Source organism: Pteropus alecto, unplaced genomic scaffold (assembly GCF_000325575.1).
Source record: "Pteropus alecto unplaced genomic scaffold, ASM32557v1 scaffold301, whole genome shotgun sequence".
Taxonomy (NCBI): domain Eukaryota; kingdom Metazoa; phylum Chordata; class Mammalia; order Chiroptera; family Pteropodidae; genus Pteropus; species Pteropus alecto.
This window is the reverse complement of record NW_006431043.1, coordinates 1,074,117-1,097,100: the sequence shown is the minus strand read 5'-3', so window position 1 is coordinate 1,097,100 and position 22,984 is coordinate 1,074,117. Positions and strand designations below refer to the sequence as shown.

Below are 22,984 nucleotides of genomic sequence, written 5' to 3'. Positions count from 1 at the left end.
AGGCAGAGTTATGATATAGATAGAAATAACAGTGAGCAAGACATACCTAGCTTCTGATTCCACAGAACTTTCGGGCCATGTAGAATCAGTTAATTTGGTTAATTCAGTCTAAAAAAATCAACTGGTGCAAGATAACTGAAGTTCACCAAAGAAAATGCAAACTATACAAGAGAAATCTCCATTACTGCTAGTGTCAAGATCCCATTAAAACTATTCACTTGTCAAATGAATTCCTTGAACTATGTCATATAGGTAAGTTCATTTGCATCTTAGTTTTATTTGTATATAACCAATAATACTTTAAAAATGAAAGTACATCAATGCAGAAAATTTTAAGTAGGAAAAGTTATAAATCCTATTTTGTAAACATTTCTAAAGAAGAATTATGCATATCAGAATGAAAAATGCTACTGCTTAGTTATGGAAATGATGAGATTTCATGAAAAATAAGTTGCCAGTGAAGACAAACCACCATCTCCTGTGTACCAGTAAGAGAAAAAAAAAATACTATTAATTAAAAAATGACTCTCCATAGATTTTTCAGATTAAATCTTGATTTCAGAAATGTCAAATGTGTGCTTAGAATCAATGAAATATGGTAGTTTTTTCTTTGAACACCCTCTTCATTTAGAACATCAAAAAACTGACCCAATGAAAGTTCATAAGTTCATTCAGTAATTTAAACTTAGCCTTGTTCCATAAATTAGAAAATGATTAGGCAATTATTAATCTACCTATAAAGTCCCAGAGAAGAGACTATTGGTAGTATAATCACAATTGTGTTATGATTTAATAATTCTAAGTAAATATCAGCCTAAATAGCTAAATAAAACATGGTCATTGATGGGACTGATTGGTTAGATAAAATATTTAGAAATAAAGATGGCTTAAGAAAGTGGGCCTCACCAGATTGGCTACTGGGGCTAAGAAGCAGGTGGGGTTTCACCACAGAAGTGAAATAGTTAATGTTATAATTAAAAGGAAAAAGACTGTTGATCCAGTCATAGAAGCCAACTTTTGTCAACAGGTTACAGTATTATAAAAGCCAATTATTCCAACAGTATATTGTTCAGTTTGGTGAAAAGTTAACTAGTTTGATATTTGAAATCATAACTTTCTTTATTCCAAACAATTCCCCAGCTTCTCAAAATAAAAGGCTTTGCTATTATCTGTGATTGTTGTTTAGTTTTGTATTGTTCCTCATTTTAGAGACAAAGGAAAAGACTTTGGGGACACGAAATATCTCATTTTAAAATAATACAGATAATCATTAATGTTTATCAATGTGAGATTAATATAGAAATTAAATTAAAACCACAAATTTAAAACTTTCAGTTCTTTTCAAAGTTTAAGATTTAGTCAGTATTCAGTAATTAAAATCATTACAAATTTATTAAAACCCTACTAAAATTCTATGGACTGTTAGCTACGGAGCTTATAGCTGAGGATAATGAAGTAAATGAAATATGAATCCTATCCTCAAGAATAATCTCAAATTTATGTACTGGTTATCAACCACATATCTGGCATTACATACCATTTATACCAATAACTGGCTTCATGATATGCAGAAAAAGAAATCAGTTTCCTTGCTGTTTCTGGATAGACTAGAAAGTGTTACAATTCAATTTAGTTTATGACAGAACAGTACGGGTACAGTTGTAACAGTAAAAGACATCAGGAGTTTTACAGTATCTTACAACATAAATCCAGAAGAAGCCGTGCTATTTTGTGCCCTTTAAAAGACATTGGGTATGTTTAACATGATGAAGAATGTCCATAAATCAACCTATGTATGACACCTTATCCTTCCATTTCTTCAAAGTCTGAAGGAATTAAGAAAGTGCTGAAAATCACTTTCATCAGATAGTGGGTAGAATGTTGTGAACATGAATTTAAACTTAAATATGTAGGACTGATATCCCAGAGCTATCATTTCTTTAGAAAATTCACTTAATTTTTCAAGTCTTAGTTGCCCCTAAGAAAAGGGTGACAATGAGATATTATATGCAAAAGTAGTTTGTAAATATAAAAAGTATATATAAGGTACCATTTTTCCATGAGTAAAAGTATTTGTTAATAATCTACAAGGTCCTCAGGAGAGGGGTATATATTTTGTTTCTTTCTGCATTTTTTTCTTTAAAGTAAAGGAGTTGTCATATTGTCTGAGACAGATTGATGGGCCCCAAAGATGCCCATGTCCAAATCTCCAGAACCTAGGAAAGTGTTACATTACATGGAAAGGACTCTGAAGCTGTGATTAAGGATCTTCAGATTATCCTGGATTTTCTGAGTGAGCCCACAAGGATCCTTATAAGTAAAAAAAAAAAAAAAAAATCAAGCAAGAGAGTCAGAGGAGGAGATGTTAGGATGGAAACAGAAGGCAGCAATGTAATTGCTGGCTCTGAAAATGGAAGGCAGGCCACAAACTAAGGAATGTGGGTAGCCTCTTGAAGCTGGAAAAGGAAACATTCTTCCTTAGAACCTGATGCAGCCCTACCAACGCCTTGATTTTAGCACAGTGAGACCTGTGTCAGACTTCTGCCTTCTAGAATAGTAAAATAATAAATTTGTGTCGTTTGTTACAGCAGCCCTAGAAAACTAAAACACATGCCATGGGAGACTGCATAGTTGGATTCTAGCCCACTGGGCTGTAACCACAAGGCTGTGACTTTAAGCCAGTCCTCCTTATTTCAAATAGGGAAGTGGCATTAAGGTGATCTCTTAGGTGTCCTCCATCTCAAAAATGCCATAATTTAACTCTAGGTGGTGAACACACTAGACAGTATACATATGACATATTATTGAATTGTACCACTTAAAACCTATATAATTTTATTAACCAATGTCACCCTAATAGACTTAATTTAAAAAAATACTACAATTAAACTCACTAACTTCTCCTCTCTCTTTTCCTGTCTTTTGTGCTTCCTCCCCACCTTTGATTAAAAAACTATTTCCTTTCTGTTGTATTTTATGCTAGCTGGTCTGGTAGAAACTGCTGAGGGATAATAAGGCCCACTTACCCTGACAAACCATGTCAGCTTCTTTCCATCGCTGACAACAAGTAAGAAACTTCTTGCCTACTCGAATTTTCCCTGAGTCTATGTTCCAGGTTTCAAAATACCCAGGCAGAAGTCACATAGGAATCCAATATGAAAGAACTCAAGGTCCCTAGAGAGTAGTTAGATTCCTGGGCAATTGTACATAAAAATGTTCTCATCAAGATGATTCCTTTAAAGACTGTCTTCGGCACTAAGATTTTTAAAATTCATGATTTGTCATCCCCAATTATAAGCAGGGAATTTATAAGGAGCTATGGTTTTTCAGGATAAAGCCATTCACCGACACCACAGTTGACCTTGAACCAGAGGGTCAACTGAAACATATAACACTAGCCAGCAACTAAAAAGTATCTTTGTTCTTTGTGCTTTCTTCAACCCTAAATTGTAATGATGTTAACAGGAATCTCGAATTCCAGGAATAAGACACCTGGAGTGTTAAGACTTCAATTCTTTTAAACATCAAACTTTGTAATAATAATAAACTGGATGATTATTCAATATTTAAAAATAACTTAAAGTTGTTGTTTTTAAATAGTAAAGAAAACATTATATTACCGTACAAGTACTCGTACCCTGGTGAAAGAAGGCTGCAGAAGTTCTGTGGTTAAGATGATCCAGCAACTCCACTGCAAGGTATTTTACCCAAAAGAATTGAAAACAAGTGTTTGAATACTTGCACATGAATGTACATAACATCACTATTCACAATAGCCAAAAAGTAGAAACAACTTAAATGTCTATTAATAGATGAATGAACAAAATGTGAAATACCCACATAATGGAATATTCAGCCATAGAAATTATGACGTACAGATACATGCTACATATAGATGAACCTCAAAAACATGCTAAGAATCCATACACAAAAAGTCACATATTGTATGATTCAATTTAAATAAAATCTATAGTAGGTAAATCTATAGAGACAGAAAGCAGATTAGTGGTTATCAGAGACTGGAGGGAGGGAAGTGAGGAATGACAATGCATACAGGTTTTCCTTTGTGAGTGATAATGTTTTGGAACTAAAGTTGTGACTGCATAACACTGTAAATGTTCTAAATGACACTAAATTTTACATTTTTAAATTATTAATTTTATATTATGTGAATTTCACTTTAATTTTTAAACAAAGTTCTGGGGTTAGACAAAACCAAATTCCCTTTTGACCCTGCCACTTATAATGAAGCCTTTGGCAAATGACTTAAACTCTCCATCATGAAGACTAATGGACAGAAATCTCATTTAAATTGGAGTTTGGAGGGCCTTTTTGGGAGCTCTCACATCCTACCATTCATCCTAAATTACTCCAAACAGAAAGCGAGTACTTTCTATCTCCAATAACAAGATTTTTTCTACTTTACTACTCTAGCAGGAAGAAGGACGATCTTCTCCTTGCCCAGAAACCACTCTGCCAATGAGGCTATTACAACTCAGTCAATGAAAAGCCACTACACTTTGAACTCCCAATTTCCTCCAATGGACTCTTTGTTAACAACAGCCCCTCTGAACACTCCCTTTTCTTTCTTTATTTTTTTTTAAAGGGGGTTCCTCTCCTTCATTCTCTGGACTAATGTGTGGTTTGCCATTAGACCACATGTCCCAAATTACAATTCTTTGTTGTTCCTAAATAAATCCATTTTGCTGGAGAAATATCTGGCTATTTGTTTAAGGTCAATGCCACTAACCTTTCAGGGTTAAAGTGAAGATCAAATGAAATGCTGTATTTACAGTATCTGATGCATGGCAGATTATTAGATAAATGAAGCTTCCCTTCTCTGTACCTTTGTTTTCTCTACAAATTACTGGGACTTTAGAATATCAATTTAGAAACATAAGAAAGCAGTTAGCAAAAGAAAGAAAAAACATGACATTGCTATTCAAATTCTAGAAATTTATCCTGAGGAAGTAATCAGATGAAAGGATAATCTTTGAATCTGTGAAAGTATGCATCACACACACTCTCACATACATTATAGACATCTTAGTGCTGTTGATATCAGAAAAAAAATGTGAAAACCAAACGTTCATCAATAAGAGATTGGTTAAGTAAATGAAGACACGTCAATTCAATAGACTACTCTGCAGCCATTCTAATCAAGATGTAGATCTGTATTTAATGACACTGAAAGATATCCATACCATAAAGAGGGAGGCAGAAAAGACAGTTTCGAAAATTTTATACATCACATGACCCCTTTTATATCATATACAAACACACAGAAAAAAAGACTAAGAATATACTTACACAATGTAGACAGGTTTAAATGCTGGTATTAAGGATAACATTTGTACTACTTTTTAATAAGTCAATAAAATATATCTATTTTGAATAAAATGTAATGTATAGCATATCTTTAATTATCGAATACAGTATCGAATTAGTTGACTTATAAATATACTCCCCTCTATTTCTGATGTATAAGATTTTATAACTCCTGTAGAGAAGAATTTTCCTGTATAAGAAATAAATATACCATTTATTAGCTGTGTGCCTTCTGAAAAATCACTTAACCTCTGCACATCAAAATGATGAAAAGCTAAGTTATATAATTGGTACAGGAGTATCAGTCTGTCGCTATGTGTAAGAGAAAAAAACCAGGGTCAGAATCCAAGCTCTCAGACCTAGAGAATGCTAATAAAATCCTCTAAAGACTTTACTAGCCCTCAAGAAAAGTCAAAATCATAAAGTAAGTGTTCTTGATATGCACACAGAAAATAGAGATCTTGCATAGTGCAGCACATCCATGTGAACTTTTAAACCCTCTCCTTCCCTGGGTGTTTAATTTGTGATGAAGCTGACATCCTCTAAAAGAACAGGAAAGTATATAGAGATAAATGCAGATGTGAATTCTTCCTAATGTCAAATCTTGATTTTTAGATATTTTTTTAAGAATTAAAGGATGCTTTCAAATCATTTTAGTGACTACATTTAGAGGATGGAACAATGAAATTAAAATGTGGAGCATAAAAAATTAAGCATGGTGAAAAATATTAAGTATGGCGGGGACATTATCAAGGTATTTCAGCAGTCAAAATTTTGCATTAACAATCATGAAGGTGAGTTGTAATCAATCTTTTCCACCAAAGTACTGTGTTTAAAAATGATGATTAATGATTCAAAAGGCAGCATGTTACACAAAGTCAGCTACACTCATGCAACAGATGAATGGAATGTAGTTACCAATTAAACTTCCACAAGGCCTTGGGACTTGGAGCTGCCCAGATACATGTCCTGCATCATGAAGAGTTTAATCAGCACAATTGAAGCCCATTGTCTGTACATCTGTTTTTATATACTTTCTAGTTATTTTTGTATATGGCTGTTGTCCTCAGCAACAGGTCTCCTTTTTTATACTTCTACTTATTGCCCTCCTATCTAATACTGACTTCCCTATTCCACTCCCATATTCTCCACAGTACTTAGCAAAATGCTGGACATCTCATACATGTCCAAATAGATGTATTGGCTTTGGTTAATACAGTGGGACAATAAAAGCAGCAAATAGGTCTTATAATGTAGCTTGTCTCTCAGCCTAACAGCAATGCTTGTTAACACCAACACACTGGGGCTTGGCAAACACACACAGAATGGCTGACATGCTCAAGCAACCATTACATGACACGTTAGAGAAGCAGCGAGGGTTAAAAAAAGATGCTTTGAAGATGCCTTGAAATGTACCTTTGAACATTATTATGAAACTTAGAAAGATTAACTGCAATAAATAGTCAGTGTAGGCTACAGAAAGGAGAAATGGGATGATCCATTTTAAACATTTAAAGCCCAAAAGTGTAAGAGGAAGAAACATCAAGAAGACAATTGCTCACTGCTGCTATTGTAGGTCAAGAATTATCTTTACCAAATGATGGCATATATTATGGTTGAGTGTCCAGCAATTTCAACCGTATTCTATTTATATCCAGTTCAAAAAAATATGTCCATCTTCTCATCACTTTCAATCATTACTTATGACTTTCCTTATATATAACCAGACTGTTTTTTCAATATATGTTTTGTGCATTAAAATTAAATGAAGAAATATTTGTTTCTTACCTTATTTAAACCCATATTGCCACAAGAAAATTTTCCTCTACTCCTATAGGTTCTTTCAGCTGGTCTAATAATCAAAATAACATGGAACTGATTAACAAGAGAAAATAACCAAATTTCATCACATACATAAGAGGTTCTGAGAGAGACAAGTAAAGTGAAGTATATAGGACATTCTAGCTAAGGATGAGGTAAGATGCCTGAGGTTTCAGAAGAAAGGAAGGTCATTCTCAGGATGATAAGAAGAGTACATGTTTGGTAATTAGAAGTTTGCCCTGCCCTATCGATCATAAAATGTTACCTCTGGTAATATTCTTATTATATGCAATGCCCCCAATTTGAATTCTTTAAGGGAGAGTTAAAATTTTCCCATGAGCCCACAGAGTGTTTATTGCCTTTAACTCAAAATAAGCTACATGGCAAAGTAGCACATCTTGGGGAGGCCTGTTCTGAATCTCTTTACCAGGTACACTGATGCAGGAATTTAAATGTATAAAATGTGTATGCATAATGTAAAAAAAAGAGAGCTGGACATTATCAAGTTCATCGAGTTAATTTTGCTCTAAAAATCAAATTTTTAATAAATCATGTATACCACATACTTGTATATCCTCCAACTTTAAAAAGGCTTGAGTTTTGAATTTTTTTCAAGCTATTAAAAAATAAATTTACTTTGACACAAGAGAAGTAAAATTCTGAAGTGATTACTTTTTCGAAATAAAAATATCTCCAATAGGACCATATTTTCCCAAGCCAAAATTAGGACACATAGCTTGAAATGTAGGTAGATAATTCAGACTATTTGAAAATCAGGCCAGTTAAAACAAATCTAGGATAAATGGCCACTGCACCTGTTTAAACTGAGATAACAAAAACCATTGATATATAAAATATTCCTCTCTCAAAATCTTTTGTTGGCACAAAGTCAATAATAAACAAAAGAACCATGATAGTTGTTTTCCTCCCTATACCCAGAGTATACCTCCACACCTGACAGAAAACAGACCATTTATACCATTTCTTTGAGTAAATGTGGAAGGTGGGAAGTGCGGGGGGAAGGAGAAAGAGAGAGATTTTTTTTCATGACACAAAAGTATCTTGACAAAAAAAAGACATTTAAATGTTGTTTTTTTTTTATCTTATTGAGACCCAAAATAATGAAGCAAATACAGCCAGTAGAAAAGAAGAAAATATGTGACTAGAAAAATACCACGTGACTCAAGTGTTAAGCTAAGTAAGCTTATTAAATCTACTTACTTTGAGGAGTAAATACAATTTTTAAGTAATTATTTTTTAAAAAAACAACTACATTATGTGATTTAAAAATGAAATTCAAAGGATAATGGTTTTGTTCAGTGTTATTCTAATACAATGCACCTTCAATAGACTGAAAGAAAATCTGTGCTTCTCTATTATGTCTCTGAAAATGAAGATTCTTATTCAATTATACAGACCCAGCTACAAATGCAGATTTGTTACAAATTTTAAAAACTGTGACCATACCCAGGGCTTTTACAGTTTAAAACTGAAGTTAGTAGGCCAGTGAAATAAATAACATCCTTCCTTACAGTCAGTGTCAGTCTTAGACAATTTATGAAACAGGTACATTCACTTGTTCATGTATTCAACACTGCAGATCTACAAGGTCAAAGACACTCTAAGTGCAGGGAAGACAATGGTCAACAAGTCAGGGATATGCCCACATTGGCATTACAAACTCAGTTTATCACATCCCACCTCACCTCTTCCCCTATCAGGGTCCCAGTGCTCATGTAGCGCTCAGCTACCTCTATCCCCATAAGATAGTCATCAGAGGAAAGCCCTTTTACACTAAGATAATCACAACTGAATGCGCTATCCACACATAGAGTACTGGCCTTTAAAGAGAGTACCTTGGAAATGAGCAGGTAAAAAGCACACAAGCATGAATAATTTTCAAAAGGACTGAAGTGAGACTGTCCAAGCAGGACAGTTGAATTAAGGGACTCCTTTCAAGTGAGATGGTGAGACTGGCAGGTAGCTGTAACTATTGTACTACCACTAGAAAGTGTGGGGTTGTGGGGGGGAGGGGAGAGGGTAGATATGTGGATCATGACCCAGAGTCAAGAAGTTAGATAGGGTGCCAGAGGCCTGTTCCAGAATGAAAACTGGACAGAAGGCAGGTGAAACTAGGGTGAGCATCAGTGGTGACCTGAGCTGTGAAGGACATGAAAGAGAAAGAGTAACCAGGGTTTCCTATGCCTCACGGCTCCTAGTAGGTGGTGATTAAATCTTTGCTAGAGCAAAATGTTTCCTCAAGAGGAAGGTATGAGTCCCCTTCGGCTTTAATCTTTTCATTCATTCATTTAACAGCTTTTAATCGAACGATCAATAAAGTTAGATCTCTCATGGTAACACGATACCCTTCATTTTTCATGTTTAGTTGTCATATAAAAACCAATCCTTATTTTTTTTTAACATTCTTTCCTTGCTCCACTAGAGAAAACACATGGGAATATGTCTGGTTTACAAAGTTCAGTTATAAGGTCTGAGGGATAAACTCAGTATCATGAACATTCAAAAGTGTAATTTGTCTTTGGAACTGTTCTTAATACCCATACGGCTACAAATGTTGATATTTAAGCCTTTAGAGATTATGCTCTGTGCAGAAACAAAAACACTACTGAATATAAATTATTTTCAGTAAGAAAAAAGGGTCATAATTTTTCTTAGTTATAGCAGAACATGTCAGAAGATGAAAATAGAGAAAAGCTAATCAAATCGCTTACAATTTTCATCCTGAGAAAGGTGAATCAATTTAACACTATGCTCTGAATACTATAAAACGTGTTTAGGAAAGCACTAGAAAATAAATAAATAACAGTGTGGACTTACTGGTTTCAATCATATTTTGTATTAAAATTGGTTAGACAGAGAAAACAGATCAGCAGTTCCAATGCTCCTTCAATCTGCTTTTGAAAAAGGCCCACATGTTAAGGATCTGTAAGATAGACCCAGATTCTGGTCTAGTACCTCTGCCAGAATAAGCTTATTGGAAAAAGAGGTTTTTAATTTCTCTGACCAAAATAAATTCCTTTCTTGACCTGATGTGTTAAGCTTCTATGGTTTGTTCATGGAGATACCCCTCTTATTTAATAATTTTAGCCCAGACAGTGGTTCTGAATGATTCCTATTACCCTCCTGCTCAACTGGATGGGAAATCCAGACTTGTCACCAGTTTTTCTTTTTTGGTAGACATTACAGATATTTAAGGAAAATTAATAATTTTAATAGAGCTGTTAAGTAACACATGAGTACTGGACTACCAAACTCAGTCTCTGTTAACAACAGAAAGATTGCAAAGGATAAAACGTAGTATTGAATGTAATCAATAGTATTTTTACTATTAAATATGTTTAAATCCTTTCGGCTAGAAAGTGTGTTGGAACGAATTTTAAAATTTATGTTTGGCTTAGATACAAAAGTATAACTAGGATACTCCATTTAGCAGTTAGGAAATATGTGGGGCCCCTGAGATTAAATATCCATGAAAATTTCAAGGCATAAATTGAACTGAGCATGTCCCTTTGTCCTTATTTGTTAATGCATTTCTGGTTTTTAAAAGAGCCTTTCTGAGGCTTGTAAGGGGAAAAAAGTAATTGTAATTCGTGAGCAATTGAGCTGCTGTGAGCATTTAAGAAGGCCGAAGACTTAAACTTCAGGAGAATTGAATTATAATCAGTGATTTCGCTGGGAATTTTGACCAGAGGTGTGCTGTCCAGATGAGACAGCATAGGGACTTGGGCCCGGGGAGGAAGGAATGCCATCACGCCATCACTCTCCATGCAAAAATACAGTAGTACTTGTTTTTATTTGCCTCCTAACTGTTTACTTCCATAGATGTCGAAACCGCTATTCCGCAGGTGATCAAGGTTTCTCTGCTATTGTCTGCCTTCCTGGAGTGATGATAATGAGCAGGCCATCATCTTGCCCCATGGCACTAGTGCGAACATGGTTACTAGGCAAAGTGACCAGTAAAGGAAGCCAGCCGCTTTCAAAAAGCCCACCCTTCCCGCAAGCCTGCTTTGTTCCCAGCTTATAAAAGCAGCCAAGCAGAGCCAGCCCCGTGAGCCAGTTCAAGGACCTTCCTTTCCTCTATGCTTTCACCCTTATGCTCGAGCATAAGCTTAATAAAATCTGTCTGGAAATTTTTCAGGGGTTTCCTCTTGATTTCTATCTTGGGGAATCCAAGAACCCCAACAGATATAGATATATAGATTATTATCCTTTAAGTGTACACATGAAAAAATTTAACTTTTGTAGTTTAGTTCTAAATATCACACCTCGATATAATGATTTGATTCATTTCAACCAGCATATAACTATCATTGCATTACTGGTAATTACATTAGAATGTAACTCATTCATTAATGTTATTAAATCTATTTTATAAAAGTTACATAGAGCTGTTTACTATAAGGAAGCTATTGTTATACATTCGCTTTTGATTGAGGGCAATAAAGCTTTGAAAGTTTAAGTGACTTACTCAAGTTAATTTATATTAGAGGTGGTAGAGCTGGATTCAGTTATTCTGATTCCAACTCCTGATTTCTTTACATCGGATGCTTCTTCGTAATTGAGTGCAAGGGACAATTTTGCTATAGTGTGAAAACCCACTGGGTACAAATAAACCTTTAGGGGAAATTATTTCTCCTCTCCTACAGACTCCTCAATGCACCAGAAACTACAAGATTCTGAAATACATAAAGATTAAGACACAACCTAATTCTTGCTTTTAAGAGTAGGGCGACCAATTTGTCCCAGTTTGCCTGAGACATTCCCAATTTTAGCAATGAAAGTCCTGCTTTCTGGAAACCACTCAAGTTTGGGCAAATGAGATGGCTGAGCACCCTACTTTGAAGGAGTTTTTGGTCTAGATTGGAGTCATGCCTGTAAATATTCAATTGGATCAAAGTGTTAAATGGAGACATATTAAAAGTATAGTGAAAACGAAGGACAGTTCCTCTACATACGCCTGGGAAATCTTTTACATTTATCCATCAGGTCCATATTAGTACAAGTCTCTTAAAATCATGGCCTTTCTAGCCTCAACAATGTCGCCAAAGCTTATTTTTTTTAATTTCCTGCTCTGAAATTAACTCATTGTTATTATTTCTTCGATCTTTAAACCTTCTGGGCTACATTTTTAGTTGTGTTGCTCTACCTGCAACCATCCGCTTGCCTCTACCAGCCATCCTTAACTCTTAACATGTCATACTCCCTATTACTATTTCTAATAAATTTCTGAGCCAGATCGCTTTACCAGAGGCCGGGAATAAAGTAGCACTTAAGAAACAGTTTGTTGAAAGAATGACTCAGCATTCTGAATATCTATATTTATCTACAACACAGATAAGTGTGTTGGACAAAGTCCATCTTTGTTCAACATAATAGACAAGGGTAATTTTTATGAGTGTTTCTTGATTGTCAAGTACGTGTCAAGCACTTTAGTTTCCTCACTTAATCCTCTTAACCACTGTGTGAGAGAATGAATATTATGATTATCCTCATTTTATGAAAATGCAAAAGAGGCACAGAAGTAACCAGAACACTGGTGTAAAAAAGAAATTCAATTCTAGGTCTGTTTTACAACAAATCTGAATACACCATAATGTCCCTGGCCCTCAGTATATTCAATGCCTTGGTAACTAGAGATACCATAATAGGCAATAAGTAGTTTCCACAGCCAAGAATTTGCCAACAGAGGCCTTCAACTAGGTGAAATAGGGTACTGCAAGAGTTGGATGGTCATGGCTATGAGTAATCTAAGACTAGGAATTTCTGACATTAAGTCAATCATCCAAGATACACTTATTGACTACGGCTATGGTAATTCATATACAAAGCTGGAAACACAAAACTAAATAAGAAAAGGGTTATGGCAGTTCCGGGAGCCTGGCTGTGAGCTCGACAAAGAAAAGAAAAAAAAAAAAAAAAAAAAAAAAAAGAACTCACTTCTAAGAATTTATGTAACTGCCCTCTAGCCTTTCCAAATAAATCTGCAATTTAAGAACAGAGTACTTGCAATACAAACACAGCTTCAAGGCAAATTGCTCTTCCCTCCACATTCAAACAGCTCCCCAAGCACCACCTACATACAAATTGTAAGGCTGCCACTGCTTAAGGCTCAGGTCAGAATATCAATCACAGGGAGTGGATGGGTCAGATCTGCAGTCACCAGAAAGATGTTCAGAACCAGACATATGGGAGAACCAGAAAGGGATGGAGTTACTAGCAAGGGGGGAACAAAGACTTGTTCTCAGGAACAAGAAGAAAGGACAGTTACTAAGATTAGGACACAAGGCCCAAGTCAAGCAGACAGCTGTGGATAAGGACTTAAGCAAAAGACACAATGAGACAATATGAATGAATACACACATATAAAACCTTTCTAATTGGGATTTTAAAAGTTATTTCTTTTGGTCCTGTTGCTTTAAGTTTGTTTTAAAAAGATACTCAGTTGTCTATGCTCTATTATTTTTCTTTGACAAGTTTTATTTTAGAGTTGCAGTGCAAACTCATGAAACATGAGATTTATGCTTAAAATTCAAGCAGACCCAGTTTGTGACCTATTTTCCAAAGATTATTTTACAGGGTAACAGTATTGTAAATCTAGGTAAGAAGCTAATTAGTCACCATAACTATCTTGGGTAGTAGGCACAGTATATTTCCCAAATGTATTTTTTAAAAAGTAATTTGGTATGTATCATAGCCCAAGAATGATTCCATTCACCTGCTTAGAATTTTTAAAAAAATGACCATCTTGAAAATAGGTACATTTTCCTCAATAGAAATGCTTTTAAGTGAATTTAAAATTATGCCTAAAAGTAAAGTCGAATCAACATGCCACTAGAAGTAATAAATATCTTTATACTGTAATAAAACTGTCTAATTCAAGATGCAAATTGTTAATTGATAGCACACTGAGGAAACCCCTGTTAGATAAATTAGTAGTATTGGTAAAATTTAGCCCCCAAAACATGGTGGAATTAAATCTACTTTCTCTTAAAAAGGTGTATTGACTGGAGAAAGCCACAAACATATTTACCAAAATCAATTAGCAATTTGTTACAGTTATATGGCAAACAAAGCTAGGTGGCAGAAAAATCAGTATCACCTGCTTGATAAAAAGTTTTAATTCAGAACAGTTGGTTTTTCAACTGAGTGCCTTTTTAAAACAAACTTAAAGCAACAGGACCAAAAGAAATAACTTTTAAAATCCCAATTAGAAAGGTTTTATATGTGTGTATTCATTCATACTTTGCTTCTCTTTTTACCTTAATATAGTCCTAAGTACAGAACAGTAGATTCGGTTTGTGAAACAACATAATATTTTATTTAAAAACTACTCACCAATAAACTTTCGTTTGTACTTTGATAGTAATAGATGAATTACCTTCTTAGAAATCCAATTCATCTCTTCTTTGCCAAATTTTCTTTCCTCTTTGACAGTCTCATAAGATGCAAAAAAAAAGCTCTTCATCAGCTCATCCCCATATCTGTTATATTTAGCAGACTGTGTAAAGTCTTTCCATCAGCCTAATTCACAAATAGGTGGGGGGTTTACTGTTTCTTCTTAGCAAATTCAAAATCCATACAGGCAAAGATCGGGCTATTTGGATGTAATTTTACAGAACTTTTTCACTGGGTAGCCTGACTCATCATGGAGGAAGCATTTCCTAGTGTGTAACTCCGCCTTCCGACTTCTGAGGTACCAGAGCCTAGAGAGAAGCAGGAACCAGGGCTCAGGTCAAGACACCAGACCTACAGAGAAAAACCATAGGCCTGGCCGAAACTCTAATCCTGTGAGTACTCGCGAGCGTGGGAAAGCGCTGGCGAGTGTAGCGGAGTTCAGGGGAGCGTGAGCCTGCGTGAGCCTGCGTGAGCCTGCGTGAGCCTGCGTAGACCTGCGCAGGCGAGCATGGGCCAGCACCGGAGAGCGCAGGCATGCTCTGCAGCTTCCATCAGTCGTAAGTCTGTTTTTTCATATTCCATCTCACTTCTATGACATTTGGGGATATGGGAATAATCTTATTAGTTGCCAACCTCAGAAAGTGTACATTTTCAAATGATCTCTGTTGCTTATAAAGCATCATTTATGAATAGAGTTGCCAGATTTAGTAAATAACAATACAGGACCCCCAGTGTAATTAGTATTTTAGGTAACCAAAGAATAATTTATTTATATAAGCATACTCTCTGTAATATTTGGGGCATACTTATACTAAAAAAAATTATTTCTTGTTTTTGTTTTTGTTTTTTTTTTTTTTAATCTGAGCATCCTGTATTTTATCTGGCAATTCTATTTATCAAGTCAGGGTCTTGTTAAAAAGTATAGCTATCATAACCAAAAAATCTTGCTTGGGAACAGCATCTCAGGGTCTTGGTTGCCCCACTGCCTTGCAATCCCAGTTGTCTGATTGTCAGTCAGTTATGCCCAGCCACAAGACTGCATTTGGAGAACAGACTTGGGCAGTGAGGTAATGTACCTATTCTTAAAATTTATTTTAATAAATGCTTAACTGTGTCTAATTCAGTGGCTCCAACAGATACTTTATCCTCAAATTAAATATCTGTCTAAAATGCAAATGGAAATAGGTACATATTTGTGCCTTATAGCTTTACCTGCATGAATGAAACCATCTGAAGACCTGATTTAGATCTAACAAGTGACCTGCAGCTCTGCTCTTACTTCCCCTGTATACAGGAGGTCCCTGGAAGTTACCTGGCCCACCTTCTGGTAGCTACAACCTTGTATCAAGGCAGTAAACTTGAAAAGTGCAGTTCTTTGAGTTCTTAGCATAAGTTCATTTAATCTTCCTGATTCAGTATTGAGTCAGAACAGAACACAGCTTACATATGACGAGCATGTGGGGAGAAGAGGGTTTGAGTCAGAGACAGTATACGGTCTTATAAGAACTCCACAGAAAAGGGCAGAAAATCCAAGGAAAGGCAAAAACGAATAGTATCATTGTTAACACTTAAAAAATTAAGCTTCAGGAACAACTGACTGGACAAAATCAGCAATATGGAATCACCTTGGGAGAGATCAAAAAAGAAATTCAGTAGAGCTAAAAGAGACATGTAACCACATGTCATCAATGCAAGCCAAGGATGGCTAGACAGAAATTGCCCCCTGCAGATATTTTTGATAGTCACTTCAAATAAAATCTTATTCTCTGAATCCACAATACAGTCTTTACTCATCATATTTTCCCAACTCACAGTACTCACATAGATATAAATATAGAAATTGAAAGTGTTTTCTTTCATGTTCAAAAAGTTTAAAAGATAAGTTTTTAGCTGGATGACAGGTCAGCTCAAATCACAATTGAATTTGAGGGACAGTTTACAATCCCAAAATCAAGGTGTTTTGTATGGATTTATGTTTTTGTTTAAAAAGTTACATTTGAATGCATTTGATTTGTTGTCTTTTCTATTGGTGTAGAAGAAACAGGAAAATGGCTATAATTATGCATACTTTGCAATGATTATGCATTTAATATACAATAAGATATTTACTAGGGAAGTATGTCTATGGTTAGAACAGGGAACAGGCTCCAGGGTTATGTCAGGCTGCAAAGTGATATATATGCGAATGAATTCTCAGGCTCATTAATCATTTTTATACTTGAAGTGCTAAACTGCTAATGTTACACTGAGAGTGAAAATGAAGTAATTAAGGAGTTTAATAGCTACAGTCTTTTGAGGAAAAAACAAGTTGATAATGCTTCTTATAATGTTATATAAATTGGATTTTTTGTTAAATCACAAAAAAAAAACAGGTTCATCTATTGTGCAGCTTCAAATGACACAAATCATTTGATTTTTATTTATATATGATGTCAATAGATGGCTATGTGAAGGCAGTTCACTAAGCATCACATTTATAAGGAAAAGTCTGTGCTACCAAGAGCACAAAAACACCTATTAGGTTCTCACCTTTTTCCTTTTGATGTTCTAAAAAGCACTACTTCTCAAATTATCTGTGGTGAAGGGTCAGTGTTTGCTCCTTTGTTCCCAATGCATCACAGATAAATTCTTTTATAAGATATAATACCGATTACTTGGAAAATGAAACAAAAATATATATAAAATATTAGCCCATTTTTAAATTGCTGGATTCAACAAACAACATTACTCAGTCACATTTCTATGAAAGTTTCTTTTTTTATTAAATTTATTGGAGTAACACTGGTTAATAAAACTATGTAGGTTTCAAGTGTTTAATTCAATAAGATATCATATCTATATTGCTTTGTGTGCTCACCACCCGGAGTCAAATCTCCTTCCATCACCATATATTTGACCCCCTTCACCTCCCCTACCTCCCCTCTCTATGAAAGTTTCTAATGGCTTAACCTCGATTGCCCTAAAGATGGGAAAGAGAGTGAAGCCTCCCAGCACCCTGCATTGAGATGCACTACTCTAAAAGCAAAAATCTGGGGAGCGTTGGTTTGGTGTCATACACTGCTTCTTTTGCAAAGGACTGTGAACTTGTCTAGAAAGGGGTAAGAACATCTCACAGATAAGCATCTCTGTTCAGATCCTTTCATTGGAATTTGCTTCTTTCTAGTAACTCTGAATACATTTTTCCTTCTCTTCCCCTTCCTTTCCTTCCATTCTTTTTTCTTCTTCCCATTTTGGAGGCATTTTTCATGCAGTGAAAAAACCATGACCTTGAATATAGGCAGAACTGGGTTCGAATTGTGACACCACTAAGTCAGGATTTCTAATCTGCAAATGGCAACAATAGTACCCCTCACACAGTATGAAATTCTAAAGTTAGATAAAAGAGCATAGTAGCTGTTCATCAAATGCTTCTCACCTCCTCATTTCCTTCTTTTTCCTTGTGATTTGGGGGTATCTAAGACAGAGAGCAGCAATGCTTGTGTTTAAATTAATGTATTAACAATTATGCTTGCAGCTTATAAACATGACTTTTTTTCCAGAAAATTTATTAAATAAAGCCAATCAATCAACCAACAAACCAGATAGACAAACGATGGACACTATTCCACCTTTCTTCCTCTCCCAGGTAATGGTACTATCCTCCAATGTGGCCCAAGCTAGAATCCTGGGAGTCAAACTCACACCTACCCCAATTCCAGGTGTCACCCAAATGGTCATCACATCTGTTTCTTCACTTGTGCCCCCTAGCCACTACTTGAATTCTTTTCTAAGGTTTTGAAATGTATCCCCTGTATCATTTCTCAAAACCATGCAATCGATCATCCAGCTTTGCTGTCAGAAGGTTCTTTCAGAAATAAAAACCTCAAGTCAGTCTCTTGCTTGAAACCTTCCCGAGGTTCACTGTCTATCACCTCTGGGGAAAAGTTTAGAGGCCTAACCTGTGGACTGATACAGCTGTCACAGTTCTTAGATAATTAAACTTTTTCAAAATTAGTTGGTAAATAACAACTTCTCTAGACCCAGGCCATGCGGGCCACACCCAAGACACCTCCCCCAGATCCTGCCATCATCTAGCATCTCAAGGGTTAACACCTGGTAGAGTCTAAAAGGGGACCCCCACCCTCCTATTGAGCTGTCCTGAAAGGTGATATACAGCCTTACAAGTTGGCAATTATATTGAATATCTCTCCTGCTTATAAGTCCTTCACTCTCTTGCCTTGAAGTACTTCTCCCCTTTCCAACCAGGAAAACTAATTTGTGGTTCTTGTCTCTTTTCTTTGGGCACATGCTGCACAATTTGGCTATATCATGAATTGAATATTTGCAGATAAGGTCAGGCTTATATTCACAAAACTCAGAAGCTCACAGGTATCACAGATAACGACATTATAGAATAGAGGATATTCTTTCATCATCAGAATGCTTTATTCTAATATGTCCAATGGGTATCACATGTGAATTGGTTTTTCCTTATTATTATGAACTCTTTTTTGCCTATTAACATTTATTATTATATTTTCATGGTAGAAACAATTGTTTTATATCCCATCTCCTAGATTCAGTACCACTTATAAAAAGTACCAGTATTTTTACATATACACACAGAATATTATAATAATAAAAATCTAGGCTATTTAAAAGATTTCATTGTGATTAATTTGGTATAAAATATATTACTAAGCCTCCTCAGTGATCCATTTAATTTCAAGATTACTTAATATAACAAGTCTCCACTATGTAAAAATATTTGGAATCGAATTTGACCTCAATTAATAAATCCATTAAAATTTCCTTGTCAATGCACAAGTATATGAACTTTTATATGATTAGCTAGACTTTGTTACAGAAATGCTAATTTTATGTTTTCTTTTGAATGACACAATAGTTACCCTCAACTGAATTTCATTTTCATGTATCAGTTGTATATTAATCTTGAACATGTAGATGGCACTTTATGTAATTAGCTAGACTTTGTCAAAGAAATGCTAGTATATTTAATCTTGTTTTAAAGAAAAATATGCCTTCCTCAATTGAATTTTATTTTTATACATCAATTTCATATTTGACTTAAGATCTAGATGACTGGTTTTCCTGTAAGAAAGAAGCAATTTAAACACAGGAGACCTAAACCAGTCCAGACTTCGAGCTGAGTATAAATCATAGCACTTTTTTTGGTAATATAGAACATTTTAGGATGGAAAGAGGCCAAGGTGTACATTTAGGTCTGGCCCATCTTTGAGTTATAAATATTATTATAGACTACTCTGCTTTCTCCCCAACCTCTTCTTGCCAAAACTATTTTTAAATTATACTCGTAATACTTTCTTCTTTTGCTGGCCTTGCTGACTTATTCTATGTTATCTATTCCCAGTGTTACTTTTCTTTGATATGAGGTAGTGCTGTCTGCTGGCAGTTGATATTTGCTGAAATAGTTAGGATTGCTCATCATCTCTATTTTTCAAGAACTGTGCAGATATGAAATAATCCCTTCTTAATCTCTTTATTCTCAAAGTACTTAGTTCTAGAATTTCCTATTTTTCTGTGTAACTGTGTTCTTGAACATACATACTTTTAGTTATTCAATGTCCTGTCATTTCTAAAATAACAAATTTATAATAAGTCAATTTGAATTTGAGAATTCTATATCTAATATTTCATATCTTACTTTACCCTTTATTTCATCTAATATAAAACTCGGTCTTTCTATTTTAAGGGAAAATCTCACAATCTTCAGGAATAAATATCTATATTCTTAATTCTTATCTAAAATGCCTATTATTTAATGACTAATTTTTTTAGAAGAATAGGGGAGGAAAACAGCAAATAGCCTTTAAATCCATTATAAAACCAAAGCACTGAGAGATTTTTTTAAAGAAATCAAAAGTATCTGAATGCACTAGAGATTTATTATTTATCTTGGGCATGATATGAGAAAATAGAAAAACTAGATTAATTAAACTTAATTGCAACTCCATAAACCTCACTTCCCTCCCACACACACACCCATCCTCACTCTGCTTTGGAATCAGAGAGATTTCACAGGTGAGGTGTTGTACAGTGGTTTTCCCTCATTTGGATGTGAAAAACACAAGCTAAAACAATGCAGGTAGGAATATTTCCCTTCATCCCCATCTCTATCTTCTAAAACCCAGAGCACTATCCTCAAAAATAAACATTCCACCTGAGCACCATCTCTGGGGCCCAGGAATCTGTATTTTTAACCAAGCATCCCTGATGATTATGACCTAACATGGAATGATTATTCCCTTCATTCTTTTCTACCATATTATTTTTGCTTTTTATAAAAAAAATTAAATTTATCGGGGTAACATTGGTTAATAAAATTATATAGGTTTCAAGAGTATAGTTCTATAATGCATCATCTGTATATTGTGTGTTTAACACTCAAGTCACATCTCCTTCTGTCACCATATATTTGACCACCTTTACCCTTTTCTGCATCTTCCCTCTCCACTATCCCTCTGGTAACCACTAGGCTGTTGTTGTCCATGTCTGTTTATTTTTGTCTACCCACATTTTTCCTTCTCTTGTTACTAAATGGTTAAATCCGTTCATAATGCCTTAATTATCTTTATAAAACCAAATACGAGATGTTAAGAAAATATGCTTAAAACTAAGTGAGGAAGGTAAGACAAATTTGGGAGACATAGGACTTCATTCAACAAATGTTTCTGGTGCATCTATTAAGCGTCAGGTACTTTGTTCAGTGCTGGGCATATGAAAATATAAAACAATATTTTTTATCATCCAAGGAGCAAACAGAATCTGGCAAAAGATAGACCTAAAATGGATAAATTAAAATGCAATGTCGTTGACTATGAGAAAAAATTAGACAAAAATTTTTTGGCCTTGTATAAAGGAAGTTGATAAGTTTTACTTCCCAAAACTCTATTCCTATGAGTTCCCTTCCCCAGAGTGCCAGAAATTCTAAAATCTCGTCAGCCTCTCACCCACAAGAAAATGTTGATGAATATCAACCTTCGTCTTCTAGTTCAAGTTGACTCAGGACCCTAAACTCAAATGTCTTAACTCTCTTAGATGTTTCTTCTACTGTTACTTTTGTGCACAAAGTTCTGCCACAAACAAGGACAAGATTAGAGGTGTAGCATTTAGATGCAAATCAAAATTATAGATTTCAAATTTCCAGCTGTCCTTATCCATCAAGCCAGAATTCTCAGCCTTTTTATGCCTTTTAGGGTCAGACAACCAATATTTATAAGCACTTGACTATTTTATTAAAGAAAAAAGTCCTTGCAATTTGAATATCGAATATAGACATGTCCATCTACTTAATACTTCTTTAATCAAGTTCTCTTTGAACCTCATTTTGGCAAGACAGTTAAGTCCTTTATATTGGGAGTTTCTATCCCTTACCCTCAGTTTCACTTCTCCCCTATTATCATTCTGTTTGCTGAAGAGTTTCTAGAATAATTTACAGACTAAATAATGTGGCCCAAGGTCATTAAATCTTACTTTCACTAGAGTCAGACACACTGGGGAAAAAATGGCAAAAGTGTAATTTTAATGTGTATCTTTGTTACAGTGAAGAAAAATTAAGTGTCAAAATCCTGAACTATGAACCACTAATAGTTAACTTCTACTTTTAGTAGTTACATAGATTCAAATATACTCATGTTAAACATCCCATATTATCCATTTATTTAACAAATATTTATTGAACATCTACTGTATGTGAAGCCCTACACAATAAACAAAGGATGTAATGATAAGCAGATATAGACAGAATATCTGCTCTCATGGAATTCATAGTCTGATAGGGATGGCAGACTTTAATGAACAAATTTAAAATTGCAATTGTGCCAAATGCTGGGTACACAACACTATGAATATAAGGATATCTGACCTATTTGGGGAGGTCATCCAAGGCCTCTCTAGATGGAACGTGAAAGACAAGTAGGAAATAATTAGGCAAAGAGATGAAGTAAGAGCAGCCCAGACAGAGGACAAAGGCTCTGTGATAGGGCTGAATGTAACACAGATGGGGACAGAAAGAATGCTGATAGGCCTAGAATTCAGAAAGCTGGAGGATGAGTGAGAGCTAGACCACTGGGGTAGGCACTGAGAATATATGAAGTGAAAAAGCAGAATGGTGTCTGGTTCCTGTCCTTCAGAACTCGGAAGGAGAGATCTAAGCTCCAACTGAAATGCAAATTCAACAGGTACCACAGCAGGGCTAGAGGAAGCAAAATAGGACAATGTAGTCAGAAGAGCCTGAGTGGACAATGTCCAAGTTAGACGCTGGAGAATGAGAATGATGAAGGAGGAAAGGGAAAACAACAGTGAGAGTCTGAGCCAAAAGATAGAAAATATTTGAAATTAAAAGCAACTGGATCGATTACTAACTAACTTGACGTCTTATTCTACCATTTGCTTTCCT

General features: G+C 35.1%; 1 protein-coding gene across 1 annotated transcript in view; it reads right to left on the bottom strand.

Moving 5' to 3' along the window:
* Nucleotides 1-22,984, bottom strand: part of IL1RAPL1 (interleukin 1 receptor accessory protein like 1) — a 1,242,120-nt gene that overhangs the window by 1,158,672 nt on the left and 60,464 nt on the right. The window lies entirely within an intron of this gene.